This window comes from Martes martes, assembly GCF_963455335.1.
Source record: "Martes martes genome assembly, chromosome: 14".
In the NCBI taxonomy this organism is placed as follows: Eukaryota; Metazoa; Chordata; class Mammalia; order Carnivora; family Mustelidae; genus Martes; species Martes martes.
Genome location: NC_137902.1, coordinates 63,440,500 through 63,455,433, shown reverse-complemented (window position 1 = coordinate 63,455,433; position 14,934 = coordinate 63,440,500).

Here is a 14,934-nt window from a genome sequence, read left to right as displayed (position 1 = left end):
TTAAGATAGGGAGATTATACTAGATTATCCAGGTAGTCCCAGGTAATCACAGGGGTCCTTGTACATGAAAGTGGAAGGCAGGAGAGTTTATATCAATGTGATGTAGTGTGCTAATGATTCAGCTGGCCATTGCTGGCTTTGAAGATGGAACGGGACTGTGTTCCAAAGACTATAGGCAGCCTCTAAAAGCTGGAAAAGGAAAGTAAAGGGATTCTATTTTCAGGCCTCAAGAAGGAACACAGCCCTCCTCACAACTTGATTGTGGTCCAGTGAGATCACATCAGATTTCTGACCTCCAGAACTGTTATGTAATAATTTGTATTGTTTTAAGCCATAAGTTTGTGGTAATTTGTACATCAGCCATAGAAAACTAATACACCATGGAGCTCTTTTTAAAATAAGCATCCCACAAATAATACATTGGGATACATTGTATTAAATTATGATTTGATTCAGATTGAGATAAGTTATTCAGATATTCAGAGGCATTCCCCAAATCTAGGCAAGAAACTACGTGACTCAGGCAAAAATTTTGTTATCTTTTTATCCTTAAATCCTTGTTTCTATTCAAGAACTATTAATAGAGGTCCTACTATATGAAGAGCACATTTAAATTATCTCATCTGTGCACACAACTGTGTGAACACATACATGGTCACAAAACTAAGTTTTCATAGGTTTCCAGTATCAGCTTATGCATCCACTCACAGAATTTTATGCTGTAAACTTATCTTCAACTTCTTCTTACTATAAAATTTATCTTTCCTGTTTTTTTGATGTAGGAAAGACATTAGGGTTCAAAGCCAATGTCCAAGAAAGAAGTCTTGATATGCCATTGGTGCAAAAAGGTGGTTTTCTTAAAGCACAGGAACAAGATCCATGGACAAAAAGAGATGCACCACCATCATGAGGAATGGTCCATTATATATTTTCAAGTTGGGAGGGCGTTAGGGATAGAGTAAGTATCCAAGGAATTTTGGAAACAAGGTTTCCAGGACCTTGAGGAGGCTAGCTATTTTTGGGAAAAGGTCATTTATTACAGTCTAAAAACCTGAGTCATGAGACCCTTCAGATGTGTATTGGTGGGTCATATGGTTGGAGCATGATTGCCAATATGAATCTTGGGGAATAGCAATAAAGGAAGTTTTTTTTGTTTTTTGTTTTTTGTTTTTTTTAAAAATAATTATTCAGATATTATTTATTTTTTTAAAGATTTTATTTGTTTATTTGACACAGAGAGAGATCACAAGTAGGTAGAGAGGCAGGCAGAGAGTGAGAGGGAAGCAGGCTCCCTGCTGAACAGGGAGCCTGATGTGGGGCTCGATCCTAGGACCCCGAGATCATGACCTGAGCCAAAGGCAGAGGCTTAACCCACTGAGCCACCCAGGTGCCCCAATAAAGGAAGTTTTGATAGGAATTTTTATATGTTAAAATAGACTTACAGGATCAGAGTGGGGGGCTGTTGGGTTAAGATTGCTTTTGCCCTTAGCAAAGTATCAACATTGAAGCAATCGAGTCCCTAGAGAAATGTCACTTTGCCTGTTTCAAGGACTTCTCAGTGGGCTCTAGGTAGTAAGGAAATTTAATAATTCTCCTGTCTTTATTTCCCACATCATGTTTCATTCATCATCCACTCATTCAAACATTTATTGAATACCTAAAGTGTTATGAGAATGTGTTTATCATTCAGGAGATTCAGATATGTCCCTCTGTATCTTCCCCCATCCACTTTGGAATACAACAAAATCATTAGATCAACGACATTCACTGCTGATACTCATAGAAGAGCAGTATATTTTGTGGGTATGTTTTAGTGGAGAGAAACATTTTCAGAACACTCCAAGGGCAATGGGTGACTTTGAACAATTTCAGCAAATGTACTAACATGGTCAAAATATTATGACCACCATTTTGAGAACGGATTAGAGGAAAACAAGATTGAAAATATGGAGACCAGTCAGAAAGCATCGGGAGATACATAGAGGGAGAGATGCCCAAGATGCTGGCCACAGGAATAAAGAGAAATGTTTGTATTCTAGAAAAACCTGGAAGTTAAAACCAACAAGCATAAGTTGTGGTTTGGTAGTGCAAGGAAAGAACTAAGAATCACAATGACCAAACTGTGTGGAGGGTAGTAGCAGATATAGATCTGGGGAATAATGGGAGGGGGAAGTATCTTTGTGGAGAAAATCAGGTATAGAAGAGGTTACCTGCTTGTTAATTTGTTTAATTCAAATGGAAGGGTGATCTCTAATCAACATTGATACTACCATGGGTGCTAATGTCCAAGAGAATAGTTATGGGTGATGTTTAGAAACAATTCTGTAGTCTTTGTTTTCTAACTCAAAAGAATTATAAATAACAGACATTTCAAGCAAAGACAGAGAACTTTAATACTAACCTGAAGAAAAGTTCAGAGTGGGTATGAAGGTGTTTTTTTTTTGTTTGTTTGTTTGCTTTGTATTTTCAGATATTTATTTTATAAAAGCAGTAGATTCAGGTTTTTTTTGTAATAATATCTAACATTTATTTATTTATTTATTTTTAATTTCTTTTCAGTGTAACAGTATTCATTGTTTTTGCACCACACCCAGTGCTCCATGCAATACGTGCCTTCCCCAATACCCACCACCTGGTTCCCCCTACCTCCCACCCCCACGCCCCTTCAAAACCGTCAGATTGTTTCTCAGTGTCCATAGTCTCTCATGGTTCTCCTCCCCCTCCAATTTCCCTCAACTCCCTTCTCCCCTCCATCTCCCCATGTCCTCCATGTTATTTGTTATGCTCCACAAATAAGTGAAACCATATGATAATTGGCTCTCTCTGCTTGACTTATTTCATTCAACATAATCTCTTCCAGTCCTGTCCATGTTGATACAAAAGTTGTATATTCATCCTTTCTGATGGAGGCATAATACTCCATGGTGTATATGGACCACATCTTCTTTACCCATTCATCCATTGAGGACATCTTGGTTCTTCTATAGTTTGGCAACCATGGCCATTGCTGCTATAAACATTGGGGTACAGATGACCCTTCTTTTCACTACATCTGTATCTTTGGGGTAAATACCCAGTAGTGCAATTGCAGGGTCATAGGCAAGCTCTATTTTTAATTTCTTGAGGAATCTACACACTGTTCTCCAAAGTGGCTGCACCAACTTGCAGTCCCACCAACAGTGTAAGAGGGTTCCCCTTTCTCCACATCCTCTCCAACACACGTTGTTTCCTGTCTTGCTAATTTTGGCCATTCTAACTGGTGTAAGGTGGTATCTCAAGGTGGTTTTAATTTGAATCTCCCCAATGGCTAGTGATGATGAACATCTTTTCATGTGTCTGGTAGCCATTTGTATGTCTTCATTGGAGAAGTGTCTGTTCATATCTTCTGCCCATTTTTTGATATGATTATCTGTTTTGTGTGTGTTGAGTTTACGGAGTTCCTTATAGATCCTGGATATCAACCTTTTGTCTGTACTGTCATTTGCAAATATCTTCTCCCATTCCGTGGGTTGCCTCTTTGTTTTGTTGACTGTTTCCTTTGCTGTGCAGAAGCTTTTGATCTTGACGAAATCCCAAAAGTTCATTTTTGCTTTTGTTTCCTTTGCCTTTGGAGACATATCTTGAAAGAAGTTGCTGTGGCTGATATCGAAGAGGTTACTGCCTATGTTCTCCTCTAGGATTCTGATGGATTCCTGTCTCACGTTGAGGTCTTTTATCCATTTTGAGTTTATCTTTGTGTACGGTGTAAGAGAATGGTCGAGTTTCATTCTTCTACATATAGCTGTCCAGTTTTCCCAGCACCGTTTATTGAAGAGACTGTCTTTTTTCCACTGTATATTTTTCCCTGTCTTCTCGAAGATTATTTGACCATAAAGTTGAGGGTCCATATCTGGGCTCTCTAATCTGTTCCACAGGTTGATGTTTCTGTTTTCATGCCAGTACCATGCTGTCTTGGTGATCACAGCTTTGTAGTAAAGCTTGAAATCAGGTAACGTGATGCCACCAGTTTTATTTTTGTTTTTCAACACTTCCTTAGCGATTCGGGGTCTTTTCTGATTCCATACAAATTTTAGTATTATTTGCTCCAGCTCTTTGAAAAATACCGGTGGAATTTTGATCAGAATGGCATTAAAAGTATAGATTGCTCTAGGCAATATAGACATTTTAACAATGTTTATTCTTCTGATCCAAGAGCATGGAATGGTCTTCCATCTTTTTGTGTCTTCTTCAATTTCTTTCATGAGTGTTCTGTAGTTCCTCGAGTACAGATCCTTTACCTCTTTGGTTAGGTTTATTCCCAGGTATCTTATGGTTCTTGGTGCTGTAGTAAATGAAGGTGCTTTTGAAGAGAGACATGATTTTTGGAGCTCTTCATATCATACTCTAGAGTTAGAGGACCATCTCATCTGGTTTTTGGATAACCCCAGTGTATACTTATCCTCACATATGGGCCATAATGTACCCCTAGAAAAAACAGTGATCTGAATTATCTTTAATGAGCCACATGATCCAGGAAAATGCAGACTGTTTTCCCAGAGCTGTTCTGATTGACTGCATTCCCAGTGCATTAGTGACTAAAGTCCCCTATTTGGCTTTAGTTGTACAGACACTGCTGAAATGCATCACTGAAGCCTAACCTGGAACCGGTAAGAATGAGTGCTACCCAGGCAACACAGAAGAAAATAAATGCAAAGACAGTATTGAAAAAAAAAAAGTGAAACGTTATGTCCTCCTTCATCCACCTGATTCTTATTCTGAGGTAGACTCATATTAGATTGATCACTAAGGCCTTTTCCATGAAAAAGTATGATTTTTGAGCCTGTATATTTTGAAGAATCCTAAAAGACCTAACACAGGGCTGCTGAGTTTCTGCAAACATAATCTGCTCTGGAGACACTGTGGAAGCAAAAGAATTATTGATCTGAGGAAATAACATAAAGACTGAGAAATCCCAAGGAGACTACAGGCTGTTGTGAATTGGTCTGGGAAGAGTTGGGAATCCCCTTAGGACCAAGGTAGCTTGACAACAGCAATGAAGTTTAGATTGGGGCAGATTTTTTAGGCTCTGCTCTTGTCTCACCCCTCATTGCCTTAGGATAATCATTGCTTGTTCCTTTACATCAGAAATTACATGTAACTACAAAGGCCTGTGGGTGTGGATGTTCTTAGAGCAGCCTTTTGAGGGTGAGGAGCTGGTGTAGGTATAAACTGTCCAGTCACCCTTACCTAATCATTAATCCAAACTCCTCTCCACCAAACCCCCGGGGCTGGAAATTTATAACCTGAAAGGATTGTCACCTATTAGTGCTGCTTCTGTCTAAGAGTTTAGAAGTGAATGCCCAAACAGAGCTATTGCCTAATGGAATGAAGCAAACTAGATTAGTCTGAGGGATTCTGTGGTGCCTGGAGCTCTATAGTTTATTCCTCTAATCCCTCCTTCTTAACCATTGCCTGATCTTCAGTCTTTCCCTTATGTATCATAGTTACTAGTATTTTTCAGTTAAATCAAATGGACCACGAAATACCAGAGTGTATTGCACATCATAAAATAAATATAATTTTGTAATATATATAAAATAAATTTTCAGTATCATTTTATAAATTCATATCAAATGGGTCCTGAGAGGTAAAATATATTTCTTACAGAAGAATAAGATAAAGAAAGTTTAAAAGCCACTGCAGGGCTGTTTTCCCCAGGGAAACATGACTTCACACACAGCTGAGATGCAAATTATAACATAAAGATAATAAACTGAATAAAAATTACTGTATGATGAAAAACTTTTGGAACGGATATTCCAAATAAGCATAAAGAATATACTTAACCAGAGAATGACGATATTAGGAGTGTTACATAGTTCCAAGAAGAAAGAAAAAAGTACAAGGTGAAATATGAGGTGTGAAAGTATAATAGGTGAATAAAGAACATCAGTTAGAAATTTGTAAAACAAATTAGTGTGCTGAAATAGCAGACTGAGGACCTTTCCCAAAAGACAGCAGGAAAAAAAAAAATGAATGGGACATACAAAGGAAACAAGAGTTGTGAAGATTACAAATATAACCAAAACAAGTCGTAATAGAAGTACTGGATGTACAAATGAAAAATATATTTGATAAGGAAAATACATTTTCTCAATTTAAGGAAAGTTTGAAAAGAAGACTTTATAGATAAAACCCTACATTGGCACATAGTATAGTAAAATAACATAAAAAAATCCCCAAAGCTTCCAGAATGAAAAAGCAGATATATTACATACAAACAAGAATTACACTGAAATGAAAGAAACAAGATAATATCATATTATTTCTAAGGTATAGAAGGAAAAAATCTGAGCATAATATTTTATATTTACCAATATGTCATTTAAATCTGATGGAAAAAGTATCCTCACAACCTCTGATGCCCTCTTTAAGGAAAGTACTCAAACAAAATAGAGCTAATCCCTGGAGGATAATTTAAGATATTCAGAAATTAATGTACTCAAATAACTTTTTAAAACATATGGCCATCTGAAAAATAAAGAAAACATAAATAAAAATACATCTGAAACAAACTGGAACTAAAATTCTAGAAAAATCAAGGGAAGAAACAATGCATGAGAGAATATTTATCTTTTGGAAGGAAGACACAGATACTCAAGAAATAAAAATAAAGTGAAATTTTTTAAGAAAACTACAATTTACCAAAAATAACTCCAGTGGAAATAGAAAATCTAAACAAATAATTGTCCATAGAAGAAATAAAAATAGTAGTTAAATAAAACATCCCCCCAACACACATACACAAAAGGACTAGGTCCAGAGGATTTCACAGGAGAATTCTCCAACGCTACTTTTATGAAAAAATTAGAACATAATCCCAAAGCCTGACAAAGATTTCTTCACAAAAAATACTAAATTGATCTCACTTTAAAATAGTGCTGCAGAATTTTTATATGACATATATTAGCGAACAGAATCCAACAACACATCAAAGCATGATTATCATAATTAAATAGGATTAACTAAAGGCATACATGTGTGTTTCAACTTTGAAAAACTCTTAATATAATTCATCATTATAGTCAAGTAAAGGAAAATATTCTCATCTCCATAAACACGGGAAAGGCACTTGACAAATTCAACATTCAATTTTATTCATTTTTAAAACACTCACTAAAATAAGGAATGAATGGAGATGTTCTTAACATTTTACCTACCTACCTACCTATATATTTATCATTCAAATGCCGGTATCTTTCTTAAAAAGGAAGCCCCAAAGGCTGTCTTACAAAGATCAGGAGAAGACAAGACTAGCCACTAGTTCCCCTGCTGTTAAATATTACTGACCAATCTAATTGGACAAAAGTATGTACTACAGATGATTATTTGTGTCCTCTTAGAATTCTTATTTTGAAACTCTAACCCTCAATGTGATAGTATTTGAAGATGTACATGTGAGAGGTAATTAAATCATGAGAGTGAAACTCTCATGATGGGATTACTACCCTTTTAAGAAGAGACAGTTGAGGGCTTGCTTCCCCCTTTTCTCCCCAGAATGTGGGGATATAACTAGGAAGAGGGCTGTCACCAGGAACCAACCTTGATCTTGGACTACTCAGCCTCCAGAACTGTGAGAAATAGATTTCTGTTGTTTAAGCCATCCAGACTATTGTATCTTGTTTCAACAGCCTGACCAGACTAAGACAGTATGTATAGTCTTATTTAAGAAAGTAGGTGGATGGGTTGCCTGGGTGGCTCAGTTGGTTAAGCTTCTACCTTCAGCTCAGGCTATGATCCCAGGGTCCTGGGATCAAGTCCTACATTGGGCTTCTTGCTTGGCAGGAAGCCTGCTTTCCCTATGCTTGTAGCTCTCCCTGATTGTGCTCTCTCTCCCTCTGATAAATAAATTTAAAAATCTCTTTTTTTTAACAAAGAATTTTAAAACTAGGTTTACTTGCCTTTTTTTACTTGTCACTAACTGCAAGGGAATGGAAGGAACAGGACGAAGAGAAAAGGGATAGAGATAAAGGCTAGACCCACATGAAAATAGCCAACTGATCATTGATAAATGAGCAAATACAATTCAATGGAGGAAGGGTACTTTTTTCCAAAAAAATGGTGCCAGAATAATTGAACATCCATATGCAAAAAGATGAATCAGGACACAATCCTTCCACATAAATGAATTAAATATAATTTTACTATACAATCCAACAATTGCACTTCTATGTACTTACCCAAATAATTTAAGTCCATACAAAAATTGGCATACAAATATTTGTAGTGGCTTTAGTCATAATTTCCAAAAACTGAATGAAAGAGACCAAAATGTCTTTCAATAGGTGAATAGATAAACTGTGGTAATACACACAGGGGAATATTATTCATTGATAAAAAGAAATTAGTTATCAAGTCATGAATGGAAATAGAAGAACCTAAAATGTGTATTGTTAACTCAAAGCAGGCAGTCTGAAAAGGCTTAATACTGTACAATTCTAATGATATGATATTTTGGAAAAAACAAAACTATAGACAGTAAAATATCAATGGTTGCCAAGTTTGGGAGAAGAGAGAGAGGATGAAAGGCAGAGCACAGGGGATTTTTAGTGTGTAAAACCATTCTGTAAGAAGCTTCAATGACAAATGCATATTATTATGCATTGTCAAAACCCATAGAACTGTACAATACAAAGAGTAAATCATAATGTGAGTAATGGTTATTAATTAGTTATTAATAATATATCAATATTTGTTCATTAATTATAATGTACCATACTCAGGTACCATACTAATGCAAGAGCTTAACAATAGGGGAAACTAGGAGAGAGTATATGGGTTGGGTGTATGGAATTCTGCTATCTGCTAAATTATCCTGTAAATCTCAGAATGTGCTACAATAAAAGATGGCAACTTTTACCAGTTCTATTGCAATGTAATTGGTATATAATATTGTGTAAGATTAAGGTATATAATATAAAATGGTTTGGTATCTATCTATCTATCTGAATTAAATACCACAAAAGTTTAGTTTACACCCATCACCTCATATATCACCTCATACACTTAAAAATTTTCTTGTGATGGGAACTTTTAAGATATGCTTTCTTAGCATCCTTCAAATGTATAGTACAGTATCATTAACTATAGTTAACAAGTATAGTGCTGTACATTAAATTCCCAGAACTTATTTATGTTATAACTAGAAGTTTGTACCTTTTGACCACCCCACCAATAATCCCCTACCTCCTGTCTCTGGCAACCACCAATCTATTCTCTGTTTCTATGAATTTGGTTTTTTTTTTTTTTGGATCCCACATATAAGTGAGATCATATAGTATTAGTATATGAGATTATATAGTATTAGTCTTTCTGTCAGACTTATATCATTTAATATATATATATATAATATATACTTATATCATTTAATATAATACCTCAAAGTGCATCCATGTGTCACAAATAGAAGGATTCCTTTTTTATGGATTAATAATATTCTTCATGCATTCATCCACTGATGGACCCTAAGGTTGTTTCCACGTCTTCGCTATTGTAAATAGTGCTGCAATGAACATAGGGGTACAGGAGAGAGAGAAAATCTCAAGCAGACACCCCACTCAGCATAGAGCCCAACATGGGACTTGATCCCCAGACTCTGAGATTATGACCTAAGCTGAAATCAAGTCAGCCACATAAATTCTGAGCAACCCATGTGCCCCTTTGAAAGAGCAGTTCCATCAGGTATAATGTTATTGGTAACTAGGATTCTCATTATGAGAGAGAGAACATACAGATATAATATTTTTAAAAAACTTAATAAAGAACAAACACAAAATTCTGTGATTCTGAATTAGAATAATAAGAATCAATTACATATTCCTAACTTTATCTATGGAAAAATTTAAAAGTAATGATCAACTTAGGGTTGTAAGTAATATGCACCCCTAACATTGAGATTATGGCATTTCATTCTAAAAAAGAAGCAGGGCTCCTCAGGGAAATGACTAATTCAAGTTTAGAGCCAGAAATGTACATGATAAGTGTGTATATCATGATAAGAAGAAAGTTATCAAAACCTACTGTACCTGTGTCAAAATAATTTAGGAGCCAAATTGAAGGGTCCAAGGATGGAAAAATTAAAGCATCAATAATGAAAATAATTTCAATGGCTAGAAACATATAAAATATATTTAAATCCATGAGTTCATGATGACTTTTTAAAAAAGAAATGAAAGGACAGGGAGGAGCAAGATGGTGGAGGAGTAGGAGACATAAATTTCATTTGGTCCCAGGTATTCAGCTAGATAGTTATCAAACCATTCTGAATACCTACAAACTCAACAGGAGAGCAAAGAAAAGAATAGCAGCAATTCTATGAACAGAAAAGTGACCACTTTCTGGATGGTAGGACATATGGAGAAGTGAATCTGAGGTGATACACAGGAAGATAGATCATGGCGAGGAGGGGGAGCCTCTGACAGCCAGCACTGGCAAGTGATAGAGCAGCAGAGCACAAAATTAGAACTTTTAGAAGTCTGCTCCACTGAAGGATGTTGCTTCAGTGGCTGAGTGGAAGGTGGAAACGTCACTGGGACAGTGTGGTCTCAAGACCCCCAGGGTCACAGAAAGACTGGGGGTACCTGAGTGTGGCAGAACTCCCAAGTTTCACAGAGATGAAGCTGGCTGCAAAGACAGAGAAGAGAGTGGGGTCTCAGCTTGGAGTTGCCATAAACTGTGCTCTGAGGCACAGTTGGGCCACTACTTGTTGAACAAGGACCCAACAAGTGGCAGATCTGGGGAGACCCCCCTTTGTCCCAGGGGAGGAGCAGCTTGGGAACACACTGTAGGAATCCGCTGGGTTTGGAAACTCCAAATCGGGCTGTGTGCCAGAGATAGAAACTCTTGATCACAGGCCTGGTGAGTGTAGAGTTTGGCCTGAGACCAGGGAGAAAGGAATGATTGACTGCTTTTCTCCAAGGGTTCACTAAGGAGTGAGATCCTGAGCTCTCAGCATCTCCAGGGCCAGAGAATGGGAGGCCACCACTTTCATTCTTATCCTCCAAAGCTATATGGAAAGATTTCAGGTAACAAAACTTACCAAGAGCAAACCCAAGCAGATTGCTTAGCCTGGCCCCTGGCAAGGGTAGTGCAATCCAGTCTTGGGCTAAGACATTTGAGATTCATTGTAACAGGCCCTTCCCCAGAAGATCAATAAGAATGTACAGGCAAGACCAAATTTACTAATCAATGAAAACTGCAAAATTCCAGCGCTAGGGGAGTATAGTACATAGAATTCATGTTTTTTTCTCCATGATTCTTCATTCTTTCAAAGTTAATTTTTAAAATTTTCTTTATTTTTTTCTTTTTCTACTTTTTTTGAAAATTTCGTCTTTCCTATTTTAACCAACATCTTGTCTTAGCAATTCCTTTTCTAAAATCTTTTTTCATTTTCATTTTTAAGTCATATTCTGCCCCTTCATTGTATTTAACTTTAATTTTTGTATATATATAAGTTTTTCTTTCTTTAAAATTTTGGGATACAGTTCCTTCTTCTTCTTCTTCTTCTTCTTCTTTAAGATTTTATTTATTTATCTGCCAGAGAGAGAGAGAAACAGTACAAGCAGGCAGAGGGGGAGGCAGGCTCCCCGTTGAGCAAGGAGCCTGATGCGGGAATTGATCCCAGGACCCTGGGATCATGACCTGAGCTGAAGGCAGAGGCTTAACCAACCGAGCCACCCAGGCATCCTTCTTTTTTTTTTTTAAGATTTTGATTATTTATTTGAGAAGCAGAGATCACAAGTAGGCAGAGAGGCAGGCAGAGAGAGAGGTGGAAGCAGGCTCCCTGCCGAGCAGAGAGCCCGATGTGGGGCTTGATCCCAGCACCCTGGGATCATGACCTGAGCCGAAGGCAGAAGCTTTAACCCACTGAGCCACCCAGGTGCCCCAAGATACAGTTTCCTCTAACAGACCAAAGCATACCCTAAATTTAGTGTATGGCTTTGTCCTAGTCTCCCACCTGATCACATTCTCTTTTTTTTCTTTCTTTTTTCAGACAACTTATGATTTCCTTTTAAAAAATCTTTTTAAACTTTCATCTTTACAGTCATATTCCATCTTTCCATCGTATTTACCCTTATTTTGTATATATATAAGTTTGTCTTTCTTTAAAATTTTGGGAGACAGTTTCTTCTAACAGACCAAATACACCCAAAATCTAGTGTGTGCCTCTGTTCTATTCACCAGCCTAATCATATTTTTTTTTCCTTTCTTTCCTGCCCAATATCAGGTCTCTTCTGATTTTTTTTAGTGTACTTCTTCTGTTATCCTTTTACCATTTTGTTCTCTTATTCATCTATTCTTCTCTGAACAAAATGACAAAATGGAAAAACTCACCTCAAAAAAACAAAAAACAAAAAAACCCAAGAGGCAGTACCAAATGCCAGAGACCTAATCAATATGGACATTAGTAAGATGTTGGAACTAAAGTTCAGAATGATGATTATAAAGATACTAACTGGGCTTGAAAAAAGCATAGACAATACTAGAGAATCCTTTTCTGGAGAAATAAAAGAACTAAAATCTAACCAAGTTGAAATAAAAAAGATTACTAATGAGGTACAATAAAAAAAATGGATACTCTAACTGCTATGATAAATGAGTGATATAGAATTATCACTCTATATAAGAAAGAATTAGTGATATAGAAGACGAAATGATGGTGAATAAACAAGCTGAGAAAAAGAGAGATAAACAACTACTGGGTCACGGGGGAGAATTTGAGAGATAAGTGATACCCTAAGATGAAACAGTATAAGAATAATTAGGATCCCAGAAGAAGAAAGAGAGTGGGGCAGAAGTATATTGGAACAAATTATAGTGGAGAACTTCCCTAATTGGGAGAAGGAAACAGACACTAAATTCAGGAGGCACAGAGAATCCTCCTCAAAATCAAAAATGGGTCAACAGCTCGTCATCTAATAGTAAAACATACAAATCTCAAGACAAAGAGAAAACCTAAAAGCAGCTCGGGACAAGATGTCTGTAACCTACAATTGTGGAAATATTAGGACCTACCCATGGAGACCTAGCAGGCCAGAGAGGACTGGAACAATATACTTAGAGAACTAATTGAGAAAAATACACAACTAAGAATGCTATATCCAGCTAGGCTCTCATTGAAAATAGAAGGAGAGGTGAAAATCTTCCAGGAAAAACAAAAACTGAAAGAATTTCCAAACACCAAACCAGCCCTACAGGAAATATTGAAAGGGGTCCTCTAAACAAAGAGAGAGCCTAAAAGTTACAGGCCAGAAAGGAATAGAGACAATATACACTAAGAGTCACCTTACAGGCAATACAATGGCACTAAATTCATATCTTTCAAAAGCTACCCAAAATGTAAATGGGCTAAATGGCCCAATCAAAAGACACAGGATATCAGAATGGACAAAAAAACAAGACCCATCATTATCCTGCTTGCAAGAGACTAATTTTAGACCCAAAGACCCCTCCAGATTTAAAGTTAGGATGTGAAAAACAATTTACCATGGTAATGGACATCAAAAGAAAGCTGGGGTGGCAATCCTTCTATCAGAAAAATCAGATTTTAAAGACTATAATAAGAGATGAGGAAGGACACGATATCATACTTAAAGGGCTTATTCAGAAAGAAGATCTAACAATTTTAAATATCTATGCCCCTAACATGGGAGCAGCTAGTTATATAAGCCAATTAATAACAAAATCAAAGAAACACATTGACAATAATACATAGTTGGGGACTTCAACACCCTCATCACTGAAATGGACAGGTCATCTAAACAAAAAATCAACAAGGAAATAAAGGCCTTAAATGATACACTGGACCAGATGTACATCACAGATATATTCAGAACATTCCATCTCAAAGCAACAGAAAACACATTCTTCTCTAATTCACATGGAACATTCTCCAGAATAGATAACATCCTGGGTCACAAATCAGGTTTCAACTGGTACCAAAAGACTGGAGCCATTCCCTGGATATTTTCAGACCATGATGCTTTGAAACTAGAACTCAAACACAAGAGAAAAGTTGGAAAGAACTCAAATATATGGAGGCTAAAGAGCATCTTATTAAAGAATGAATGGGTCAGCCAGGAAATTAAGAATTAAAAAAAAATTTGGAGAGGAGTCAAGATGGCAGAGAAATAGCAGGCTGAGACGACATCAGGTAGCAGGAGATCAGCTAGATAGCTTATCTAACCATTGCGAACACCTACAAATCCAACAGGAAGTCGAAGAGAAGAAGAGCAACAATTCTAGAAAGAGAAAATCAATCACTTTCTGAAAGGTAGGACCTGTGGAGAAGTGAATCCAAAGAGACGGGAAGATAGACCACGGGGGGAGGGGCCGGCTCCAGGCAAGCGGTGGAGCAATGGAGCACAAAATCAGGACTTTTAAAAGTCTGCTCCACTGAGGGACATCACTCTGGAGGCTAAACTGGGGGGGAAGCCTACGTGGGGGTCAGTGTAACCCCAGGTCCCGCAGGGTCACAGAAGGACCGGGGGTGTCTGAGTGTCGCAGAGCTCACAGGTATTAGAGGGGGGAAGCCAGCTACAGTGACAAAGCCAAGGAGTGAGCTATCAGCTCGGGGTTACCTTGAACTGGGCACAGGCTGGGTGAGCTCAGAGCGCAGCTGGAGGCCAGGGAGATGGGAGTGATTGGGCTCTTTTCTCCAAGCACGTGGTTGGAGGCCAGGGAGATGGAAGCGACCAAGCACTTTTCTCCAAGCGTGATCGACTGAGCACTTTTTTCCAAGCGCGACCAGAGGCCAGGGAGGCAGAAGCGACCGAACACTTTTCTCCAAGCACGAGTCATTGAGCGCTTTTCTCCAAGCGCAAACAGAGGACAGGGAGACGGAAGAAATTGGGTGCTTTTCTCTGAGGGCACACTGAGGAGTGGGACCCCGAGCTC